Source organism: Phodopus roborovskii, unplaced genomic scaffold (assembly GCF_943737965.1).
Source record: "Phodopus roborovskii unplaced genomic scaffold, PHOROB, whole genome shotgun sequence".
Lineage (NCBI taxonomy): Eukaryota > Metazoa > Chordata > Mammalia > Rodentia > Cricetidae > Phodopus > Phodopus roborovskii.
In genome coordinates, this window is record NW_026125543.1 from 6,942,731 (window position 1) to 6,954,208 (window position 11,478).

The 11,478-nt window shown below is 36.4% G+C and overlaps 1 pseudogene; it reads left to right on the forward strand.

Annotated features, from left to right (window-relative positions):
* Window positions 1-10,009: 10,009 nt before the first annotated feature.
* Window positions 10,010-10,476, forward strand: LOC127216392 (ATP synthase F(0) complex subunit C2, mitochondrial-like; annotated as a pseudogene).
* Window positions 10,477-11,478: the final 1,002 nt, after the last annotated feature.

An 11,478-nucleotide genomic window follows, 5' to 3' on the forward strand; every position in this document is an offset into this window, starting at 1 on the left:
GATACTCATTTTAAAGCGGGTCTTGCAAATCACTTAGTGATTTCTGCCTATAATTTGTCCCTTTTTATTCTCAACAGAGATAGGCAGTCCTTAAAGATCAGAACATTAGGAAAGAGGATTCTGAGGCCTGAAAAAATGATAGAATCCAGGGACAATAGGGAGCTTAGGTCATTGATATTTTGTCTATGTACACAGCTGATTGGAATTACAGAACAAATGTTTTGAGAACTAAATTATAGACCTCTGCCTAGGTTTAGAATTGGCTGCAGGGTGATATTTATAAAATGCCAACAGGAGTAGCTCCAGGAAAACTTAGAACACTAAACTGGTTTTGGAATTATGACCCACAGATGTCAGGTCAAGTCTTGAAGCTTGAATTTAACCATTTAACCGTGTTCATTGCTTGCTAAGACAAGAGTTTGGTGTTGTCTAGAAAAATTTTAGATAATATCTCACCATCCTATATTCAAACTATGTGAATTATTTAAAATTTGGATTTTTTTGCAACATTCAGGGAAACGTAAAAGTACTACTATGTATTTAAGGCCGTTGGTATTATAAAACCTTGAGCCATTCAGTAACACTTGACAAATGTCTACTATCAAGTACTATACACATTCTGTTCATATTATTCATTTTCCTTGGTTAAGTTTTTCACTTTTTAAATTGTTATTCTCTGGGATGTTTGGTACAGCTTTGTTAATTTTATTTCCTCAAACACTTCACTGTCCAGTCCAGTTTGAATAGACATATATAATAATTTAAAAGATACAGAGTTCTGTGAGTGTCTTCAGTCTACACGTGCTTCTTACCACAGATGCACACTTCTGTGTCTTCATCATTAATGTCATCTTGTAATGAGAATGCTGTAATGTCCTGGTTATATTTATCCTTTGGTAAGTATATTTCCTCTATCATAATTTATTTTTGTAGTTTCTTTTCCTTTGTCATCCACTGTTTTTCTATTTCCAGCTTGTGTTGAGTGGCTCAGTTTTCATTGCTATCTCAAGGAAGTAAGCATATCTTTCTTGCCATTTTGTTTCAATGTCTGTTGAAGGTCACTGCGGGAGGGTTTCTACACGTCCATGTGTGAAACAATTCCTGTTTTCCTTCATGGTTTTGCTGCCTGCAGTCTGATCATCTATTTCCATTGGCTTCATTCTGAGAATGAGAGTATTTATGTGTCATTCTTTGTTAATTCATAGGTTGTGTTTCTGAGTTGCCTGAGGCAGCAAGGCACTGATATAAGAGATACTATACACTACAGATTTTGTTAATAATGAGAAAGTATTTCACATAGAAACTCTAGCCTTGTTGAAAGATGTTATTGAACTTGAACTGTCCTTATGATTAAATACTTGCTTAAATCTTTTATCTTATTCATGTGAGTGAATGGAACACAGAGATAATACACAGAAGTACCAACTCCCTGAGGCCAATTTATTCCTTCATATTCCTTTCGATGGATGATGATTACAATGACCACTAGGACAAAGGTTATCTAATTTGCACAGAGACTCTTCCTATTTTATTAAATAACATGTTCCTATTAGTAGGGATTATATTTTGTCCAGAATTGTGGATAAAGTATGAAATACCGGACATATTTTGTAATGTATTTTCTTAGATAAAACAGTTATAGGAAGATGTTCCTGTAATAGAAATGTAACATCATGAAGTGGCTACCAAACTCTGATCTCCTGTAAGACTTTCATTCAAATTTTCCTGGTAGCAGTATATTTTTGGCCAAACATCAAAACTTCAAGTATTATCCATATAATGATTTGAAGTTACTGTGATTAATATGGACAAGTGTTTGAAATATTCTGGTATATTCTGACTTTCCATGCCATTAACAGCTAAGTTTTACAAAAACAAAACAAACAAACAAACAAAAAAAAACCCAAACAAAAAAAAAAAAAAAAAAAAAAACAACCAACCAACCAACCAAACAAACAAACAAAAAACCCACAACAAAAGAAAAAAGAAAAACCAAGCCTGCTGATTTGTAGAGAAATTCTCTACAGTGTGATTTTTGTTAAACTAAATTATAAGAAGGATCTGAATATAATTTTTAAAAGAAATTAAAAAGATTTTAGTAAACAATGCAAAATCAAATGATATTCTCTGTAAATGCTGAAAGTACTTTAAAGATGATACCAGATTCCCAGGTTTCTCACTCCAAGGACTTCATTGTAATAACAGTGTTGATGTGTAGACAAAAAGTATGTGATGTTTGCTTTAGAACAAGATTGAACAGGAGAAAGAAAAATAAGGGATGGTGAAAAAAATTAAAAGGAAACAGATAAACTTTAACGGTATGATTCAAAATCAAGGTGGCCAAGTAGTTTCAAACCAAGAATGAACAAGGGTGAAGTTACTCAAGGGAGAGTTGGGTTTGTACACAGGAACAAGCAAGGCTTTTCTCTGCTTCTTTGTGAAGTCCTTTAAGTAGCCTTACGTATGCAATGGAAGTAGATGAACAATCACTCATAAAGAGCAACTTAGCTCTGGTTCTCAGAACCCCTACAGTGAACCTGGAGGTGGGAAGGGGTTTGCATACTTAATTAGTAGTGAATGATTTAGCTTATATTGGCTTGTGCTTCACAGGACTGCTAGAAATTCAGTTTAGTTTGGATATAATCATTGATTTGGCACATGCTGGCCAACACCCAAGAAAGGAGCTAAAGCATCATAACTAACATATTTACAAATTGCTTAGTAAACTTGGCCTTCCCATTTACTCAGAAAAGTTACAGAACTACCCTAAGGTTGTGGTCTAGTAGAGACTTGGTCCCCTAAAACAGAAAGTGTTATGTATAAACCCTCTGAATTTGCTAATCTGCCAAACTCCCAGAGTTTGATTCCAAGTGTTCTAGGAAAATAGAGAAACTATATGAACCTAAAGAAAAGGAAAGCAGTAGTAAGAGCTTGGGCATGAGAGTCATAGAAAGGAGGTAGAGAGATTGAATTCTCTGAAGATATTGACACAGCGATTGGTTTTTACTACCGAAAAGTTTATCATTCTCTCATGGAGTTAAACCTATAGGTCTAAGAGCTTAGATATTTGCATAAGAGGAAGAAATCACATGTCTTATAAAAGGCTTGGACATGAATATTGATCAGCTTTAACTTGAAACCATTATTTTATCCAACAAGAAAATGGGTAAATAGATTATATTATATCCATGCCATTGAGGTATAGTTGACAAAAAACGTTTTCCCACTCTCTAGGCTGTTTGTTCTGCCAATGGTTTCCTCAGTGTACAGAAACATGTTAGTCATGTGATCTTGTTTATGAATTCTGGGGCTATTTCCCATGCTGTTGGAATTTTATCCACATAGTTCTACCTATACTCTTTTGAAGTACAATTCTTGTGCACCTCCCCACCCCCACCAGCTTTAGGTTTTAAATTAAAGTCACTGATTGTACTTTGAACTGAGTTTGTGCATCATGAAAGATAGGTTAATTCTAGATATTTTGAGTATCTTTGTGACTATTGTAAATAGGATTGCTTTTCTGATTAAGCTGATTTCTTCCTTTCTTGATTACTTGACTTTTATTTATTTATTTATTTATTTTTTGGCTAATTGTTTTGCCTAAAATTTCTAGTATTCGATTAAATAATAGCAGAAAATGTTCTCTGTCTTTGTTTTAGAGGAAAATCCCCCCCCCATTCAGAATGAGTTAGCTACAGGAATTACAGAAAGTTTTAAGGCCCAAGGTCTGATAAATACAACTCTACTTATACTGAAGTTTGGATCTTTATACTGTAGGCTCAAGCACTTTAACACATGTCACTACATGTGTTGGCACCCAAGGCCTGTGTAAGAACCAATATAGAAGGTTCTGATTGCTTCAGTTAATTATTTCCACTATCGACTGTTGCTGGAAACTGACTTATTATTATCCCTGATAGCTGTAGAGGGCACAGGTGATTTAAGTCCAAAGTGACAGATAGGCTGCCTAGTGCCATGTTTCTGGTACCTAAAGCCTGAAACAACAGGTATTTAGTACTCAGGGAGTGGACCTGTAAGCCTCTCCAGCTTCCACTCTAGTCCCTATGTTGTGTCCAGATTCTGAACCCCCAAATCACCAAGAGACAAGTTTTGATGCAAAAACAAGGAGTCTTTTATTGTTGTTGTATAACAAGCTAATTGTACTAACTTGGGCCCTTCATCCCTTCATCGCAGCAAATGGCAGAAGAAAGACCTTGAGAAATAGCCAGGTGGGGGACTCCTGAAACAGCGTAATGGAAGTGTCTAGAGGTATGCAACAGTCTCGGGATTGTTGAGTTTCCAGGCTTGGATGACCTGTCTTGTGTTGATTGGTCAACTGGTTGTTATATGGCATATAGGCCCTCCCAAGGCGGTTGCTATGCTAACTTTTGATTGGTTCTCTGCCACGAGGAAGGTATCTGACCTCCTAGTGACTAGGGCAGGAGGGACAAGGTCAGGCAAGCACATGTTGAGTTTTTTCTGTAGCCTGTCATGGCTGCTAAAGCAGGGGTCTTTTCCCTTCACCTAGGTCCTAGGTACTCAAAGGTCCAGGATGACCAACACATTAGACTTGTTTCTCATCTGCCCAGAGTTCCAATCTGGATAGAGAAAAGTACTCTAACCAACTGGTTAGTTATTCTATCTACACTAGGCAAAAATGAGGGAAATTAAAATTAGTGTAGTGACTTCATTTTAACCTACTGTAGAACTCAAGTTATAGAACAACCACCTGAACTCTGAAAAAACCCTTGAACACAGATAATCACGGAAAAGTCATGTGCACTGAGCACATATTCCCAGCAACAACTAGAAACAGTAGTGGCGATTTTCATGAAGTTTCAGAGGCTATGAGTGTGTGCATGTTCTGGATGGAGAGAATGTGAAACTCATCTGTCAGTTTCTGGAGGGAAGTCCCATACTTTCTTGAGTTTTCTTTCCAAAATTTCTTTGAGGTTCTTATAGATCCTACTTGTTCTAATAGAGAGGGAAGAGGGGATTAACTGCATTGCAACATATCCAGAGTGTTATCTTTAACCAAGTGCAGACTTTAGCAGAGCTCTATGCCAACTGGGAGAATGTATCACTTCCCCTCTAATTACCCCCGGTCTTGCAGTCTCTGCTGGTGTCAGATTTTGTTTCACTTAAGAGATATAGGGCACCTGAGTTTTGTGGAAGTAGGTAAAGGAAGATGAGGTAAAATCTTATTGTACTATGGAGGAGAGAGTTGTGAAGGTCAAAGCCTCAATTCTCAAAGGAAAACATTGACATTTATTCATTGATTTCAGGATACTTCCTTTCCATACACCATACACAAGATAATAACACTGTTGAAAGGGCTTCAACACAGACTCACTAAGAATGAATAACTAGGGAAGTGCAATGGGAAGAGAAATTGGAAGTCGATGGTACCTAGGCAAACAGTAAAGTTTAGATTGCCTCTATTTCTTTTGTCTGATTCAGGCACAGCTCTGGAAAGGAATCACTAAAAAGGAACATTAAAAAGGAAGAAAAATCTATGTGAAGACAAGGGCACAGATCAGACTTGGATCCACAGGACTCAGATGCTGAAGTTATCAGATGGGGAATTGGAAATAATCATGACCTGTAAGTTAAGGAATCTTATGGGGGAAATTAGAAGAAGAGTCTATTTATTTCCTAAATCGAGAGTTGGTAACTTTAAAAAAGAATGGGACAAAAATACAAATACACAAGAACCATGCCTTTTACGGGGCCCACTGATGGATGGTAGGGTAAAAGTAAGTTTAGATAAGGTTTATGCGAAGTTCACAGAGACATAGTAAAAACTGAAATACACAGAAGCAAAAAATAATGAAAGGCTACACCCCCCCACACACATGTATTATCTAAGAAATATGGGACAATAGTGAAGACTGCACAATACTGTCAAGCATCCTGCCTAGTTGTACCAGTACCTGCTCCAGTATTAAATGGGTGCGTGGGAGGTTTCCCCTTCTTTGTCCTCTCATGAGCCCATGTTGGCTGTTGCTGTCTCTCCACACAAAAGTAAATTTCTTTTCTTTGGTACATCCTGATGAGAATTTTTTTTTCTAAAAATAATAATTGACATTTAGCTGTTCTTAGATTCATTATGAATTTTCTTCTTTCTTTGCTTGCAGTTCATCAATTTATGACTTTTACTTTCATTTTAAACCATTTTTTATGTTTTATTTTCAACTTATAGAGTTTGAATCAGAATCTTTGTAATTCATCAATTTAACCATTTTAATTTTGTAAGTGTTTATGTATTTTTAATCATATGCATTGAGTGTCCCTGTACATGTGCACATGTATGTGAGTGCCCAGAGAGGCTGGAAGAGGGTGTGAGATATTGCAGCTTGAGTTTATGAGTGTTCTGGGAAATCACTGAATTTGAATTTGCTTCCCATTCTGTGATAGGGTTTTATCAAACTTGTTGAGTTTGTAGTAATGTTCACTCTGTTCTTTGTATTTATTTAAATTAAATTTATTTAACCTTTGTACTCTCATACATTTGAAAGTAGAAAACCCCAGCATTGAAATGCATGCTCTCTCTCTCTCCCTTTCTCTCTCTCTCTCTCTCTCTCTACTTATTAAACTGGTATTAAAACAAACTATATAAATATAATACTTCATAAATATCCATAGATCAGACTTCTTTATTCAAAGTAGGAAAAGCTGTGAATTTATTGTGTATTTATACATCAAAACCCCTTAACTTTGAGTATAGTAAACAAGGAATGGTAATAAAGCCTGTGAATGGTTAGAGAACCAGAGGCAGAGTGAGAAATGAAAAGTTTTCTGTCTTTATTAGCTACATAAGCTAACAGATACTGAAAATTCTTGTAGCTTTCTGAGAAGCCCCATCATAGGCTTTTAAACAGTTTATGTGGAAAAGGTTTATATTTTAGAGTGAGAATTCTATTTCTTTTGAGCATTTTAAGGGTTTGGCTAACAAAAATACAAAATTAATATTTCTACATGAATTTGCATTTAAAAAATTTAGATGATTAGTATATCTAATTATGGGATCTATTCATTGATTTCTTCTGAATTCTAGAAATAAGTTCAGAAAGTCATGTATTTCAAGGAATACTTACTTTTATTACTGAATTACATCTTGTTCTTTAGTAGAACCAAAGGCTTGATTTTTAGTAAGTTTCACAGACTCTATAATAGAATAGAATACATAGTTCATGCTGACAAATTACATTATTTATTTAACTGATTATTATAATACTAATGATGGAGTTTTGTACTTTGCATTTTTTTTTTACTACTCTGGGAAAAATGAGTCACACAGTTTAATCAAGCTTTACATTGTTTATTAGAAATGCATCAGTCTGGCTAACACTGTAATCAGGCAGTTTATGGTCATTCTTGATTTCTCACAGTTCCTACTTAAGATGATGCCAAGCTTTCCATTGTCACATCCTTGTCAAGCTTTTGTCAATTCCTTCTTTGAATTGAAATGTGTCTAAAAGTCTAGTCTTTGGAAGTAGAAATTCCCTTGAGAAATAAACTGTAGAATCATTTACCATTTCCCTATCATTAGATTTTAATCTTAATTTGTCATGGAAATGTTCTAGACAATCTTTACTAACATTTCCCCCTTAATTCTAACAACCTAGGAGGTTTTGTTAGTTTATGATGTGTTCACGAATCTTGATGAATGAAAACATTTTTTTCTGAATTCTTTCTTTTATCAAAAATATTAATGTTTTACAGAGTACTTGCTTTATAGGCCAACTGGTTCTGTTTTCATAACATCTGATTCTTCATAGAATTTAGCACAACTTTTATTAATAACTTACCATGTAATTGTTGAATCCACATATGCACATTTTTGTAAACAAGTACCACACAAGCTAAGAGCTTACCTCTTAGTACTCAGTGACACCTACCACATCTAGTCAATAACTGGCATCTGGCAATCATTTGAAAAATATTTGGCAGTCAAAGAAGAACTGCTTTGTCTTCAATTTATCATCCAAAGGAGTCCTTCATGCTTTTTGGTGCCAGTCTTTTTATTTTTTTAAATCACTGTTGCTTTCCTCTGATATATTATTTTCATCTATTTATTATGTTGTAAATGGGAATTACCTTGGTTTTTTACTTTTAATGTACAGAGAATGATTTCCAGGCAAGAGTTTATGTAGCTCACCAAAAAAAATATAATCACATGCTTTTGCTCCATATTTTAAGTGAAATTTAGGTTCTGATTTCTTAATTATATGCTTTCCAAAGATTCTGTATCTAATTTCTCTCTATAGAATGCATTTTCAAAGAACAAACAAAAATACATTAAAAAAAATAACCAACCAAGCAAAACTTCTCTTGATTCCATGATATGTAATTAAGAGTTAATAAATTCATTGCACTGTTATGGTAACTAGATTATAATTTAAAAGACCCACTCATATTTTTGTGAGACATAGATGCATATGTTAGAATGGATAAGATATATTCCATTTTTCATAATAATGTTGATATAAACAGTGAAGAGTAACTTTGATTTAAATTAAAAAAATATTTCCTCAGTTTTAGCTTCATGTGATTAAAATTGGCATAGACAAAGTTAGTTCATGGGAATGCATTCTTAGACAATGGGCATTAAGCTTAATGTTCCTCTGAATTTTTATAAAATTTATAACATTTAACTTTCTCATATGACAGTCTGTTCAGATGCAATTAACTTCTATGCTGAGTCATCATCATCAGTAGAAGAGTCCTCACAGTGTCCTGTGAAATCATCTGAGAGTCTCTGAGACTTGCACATGCATTTTAGTTCTACTGAATTGTTAAGTTCAGTTATGAGATTCTGCCTGCATTGACTAATACACAGATTCCTTAGAGAAACTGTACCACAGTTTCAAAGAGCACTTTACCCATGACTGATGCTTAAACCACTTCTCAGGAGCCTGAGATCAAGTCATAGCCACCCCAGGGAATTTGTGCAGCACACCAGGCTAAGGAACTCTAGATGACCCTACTAGTCAGGAGCTATTCTGAGTCAGAATAAGAGGAGGATTGCCTGTCCAGTAATTGAGAGAAGCCTGTGATTTAGACCATGGGAAGCTTATGATTGTTTCACATAAAAGGTTCATATAAAAGTAAGCAAACACAGACTTGGCTTTGGAAGAAGTAGAAGCCATGAACGTGTTTGGCTGTAACTGGTAGAATTATGCACAATTATGTGCTTCGTTCTTCTGCCTATAGAAGAAGTCTGCTATCATCTATTTTTGAGTTAGTCTAGGAGGTTGTCTAACATACTTTCCCCTGGTGCTTCAACATCAGCCCTGATCTCAATTTGCAGTCTTTATCATGAATAGAGCAGGCTGAACTGATTGTGGTAAAAACAGACAAAACAGACTCCAGCAATGCTAACAGCAGCTAAGAAATGATTGAAGAAATCCAGAGAGATACAGGTGTTAGGGGTTGCCAATAGGGATCATAGACATAGGATCATAGACATTTTGAGAAGGAAAAAAAATGGCAGAGAAACTTGGATTGTAGAAGAAAAGGAGTGGAGAAGAGAGAAAAGGATGTCTGCATATCCCAGTAACCAGGAGACTCTGAGGGAGCTGCCAGAGTTAAAGAGCCTAGGATCAAGAGTTTTATATCTACACACTAGATGGCGAGATCCTGAGACATGAGCCACCAGTCTTTGCTTTAAGTAACTAGAATAAGCTTTGAAATCTTGGAGCCCTAATCAAGTAGTCATGAAGTATACTTATAAGGCACTGGGGTTGGAAGTTCAGCCTGTGATACCCCTGAAGCTCAGGTCCGTCAGTCCTCATCTACCTACAGTCTCCATGGGGACTTCATCAAGGAACCCTGATTAATATTTGTGGTAATATTAGCATTTGAGAAAAACTTCATCAAGCCATAGCAAGTTTTCCCAACTCCAGGAAGAAAATTCCAGGTAGAAACAATATATTATATCTTTTTAAAGATTAAAATAACCCCCTCTCTGTCTTCTCTACCCTGGGAGCAGCTCTCCTGCCTTGGCCCCTCACCCCTGAAAATGTATACCTTCTCCAAGTTCATCTCCTTGATCAGGAGCACCTCTCAGCTGCTGAGTCGTCCCCTGTCTGCAGTGGAGTTGAATCGACCACAGACTTGGACAGATGAGGCCTTCAGCAGCTTGGCAGCCTCTGACCTCACTCATTCCTAGACGCAGCTTCCAAACCAGCGTCATTTCTAGGGACATTGACACAGCTGCCAAGTTCATTGGGGCTGGGGCTGCTACAGTTAGGGTGGTTGGCTCTGGGTCTGGAATTGGAACTGTTTTTGGGAGCCTCATCATTGGTTATGCCAGTAACCCTTCTCTGAAGCTGCAGCTCTTCTCCTACGCGATTCTGGGCTTTGTCCTCTCAGAAGCCATGGGGCTCTTCTGCCTTGATGGTGGCCTTTCTCATCTTCTTCGCCATGTGAAGCAGCTGTCTCCACTTCCACCTCCCTTAGTTCCTTCGTGTCTCGTCTGCCCTGTACGTTCCTTTTCCTGCACCTCCCCAGGAAGTCTGGGGAAAGTGTTTGGCTCAGGGTTTGATAGAGAGAAGACAAATAAATACTGTATTAATAAGAAAAAAAAAAGTTTAAAACAACCATCCCCTCTCTGTGTGGGGTGGGGGTGTCTATGCATGTGCTATGACAGCCATGTGAATGTCAGAGGACAATTCAGGGAAGTTGGTTCCCTCTTTCAACCTTGTGAGTCCTGGGGATAGAAATCAGGCTTCCAGGCTTGTAACAAGATTCTTTACTTCCCGAGTCCTCTTACTTAGTGCCTGTGAAGGCTCAGGAACTCCTCTGAGTACTTTTAGAGACACTGAAATCAGAGAGTTGACTCCTCTGTTTAAGTGGTAATATATTTCCATAGAAGAATTATTTCAAAATGATGCCACATTATAACCACCCAGGGAGCCTTAAAGAGTTCTGAGGTCCAGGTTCCATTATAGGCTAAATAAATCATCATCCTCTGAACTGAGACTCAGGCATTAGTATTTTGTAAGAGCACTCTGAGGTACTGCCAAGATTGAGAATAATGCTTAGAAGTGTAGGTAAAGGATAGAAATTTCATGTAGTGGCAAAACTACATGGTGACTAAGATGATCTATCTCACTTCTCTCCTAAGTCTTTTTTGGAAATATAAAAAAGTAGATGATGACAATGATGATGAAAAAGTATGTCAGTTCTGAAAAATAATTAATATAACAGCTCTATATATTTTAAGGTACTTACAAAAAAGAATGTGTAATTAATTAACAGTGGAATCATTCCAAGGGAAATTATAATGTAAGGCATCAGAGAGCTATAAGCTCAACTTAAATGAATAGAAACATGAAATCTCACTTCATACTTCAAACATGGGATTGGAAATTAATTCCTAGATTCCATTTATTAAATAATGACTGTGAGAAAACTTGAGGAATAGGGCAGGGTTTGAGCTATACCAGAACTATATCATAAATACACAGAGAG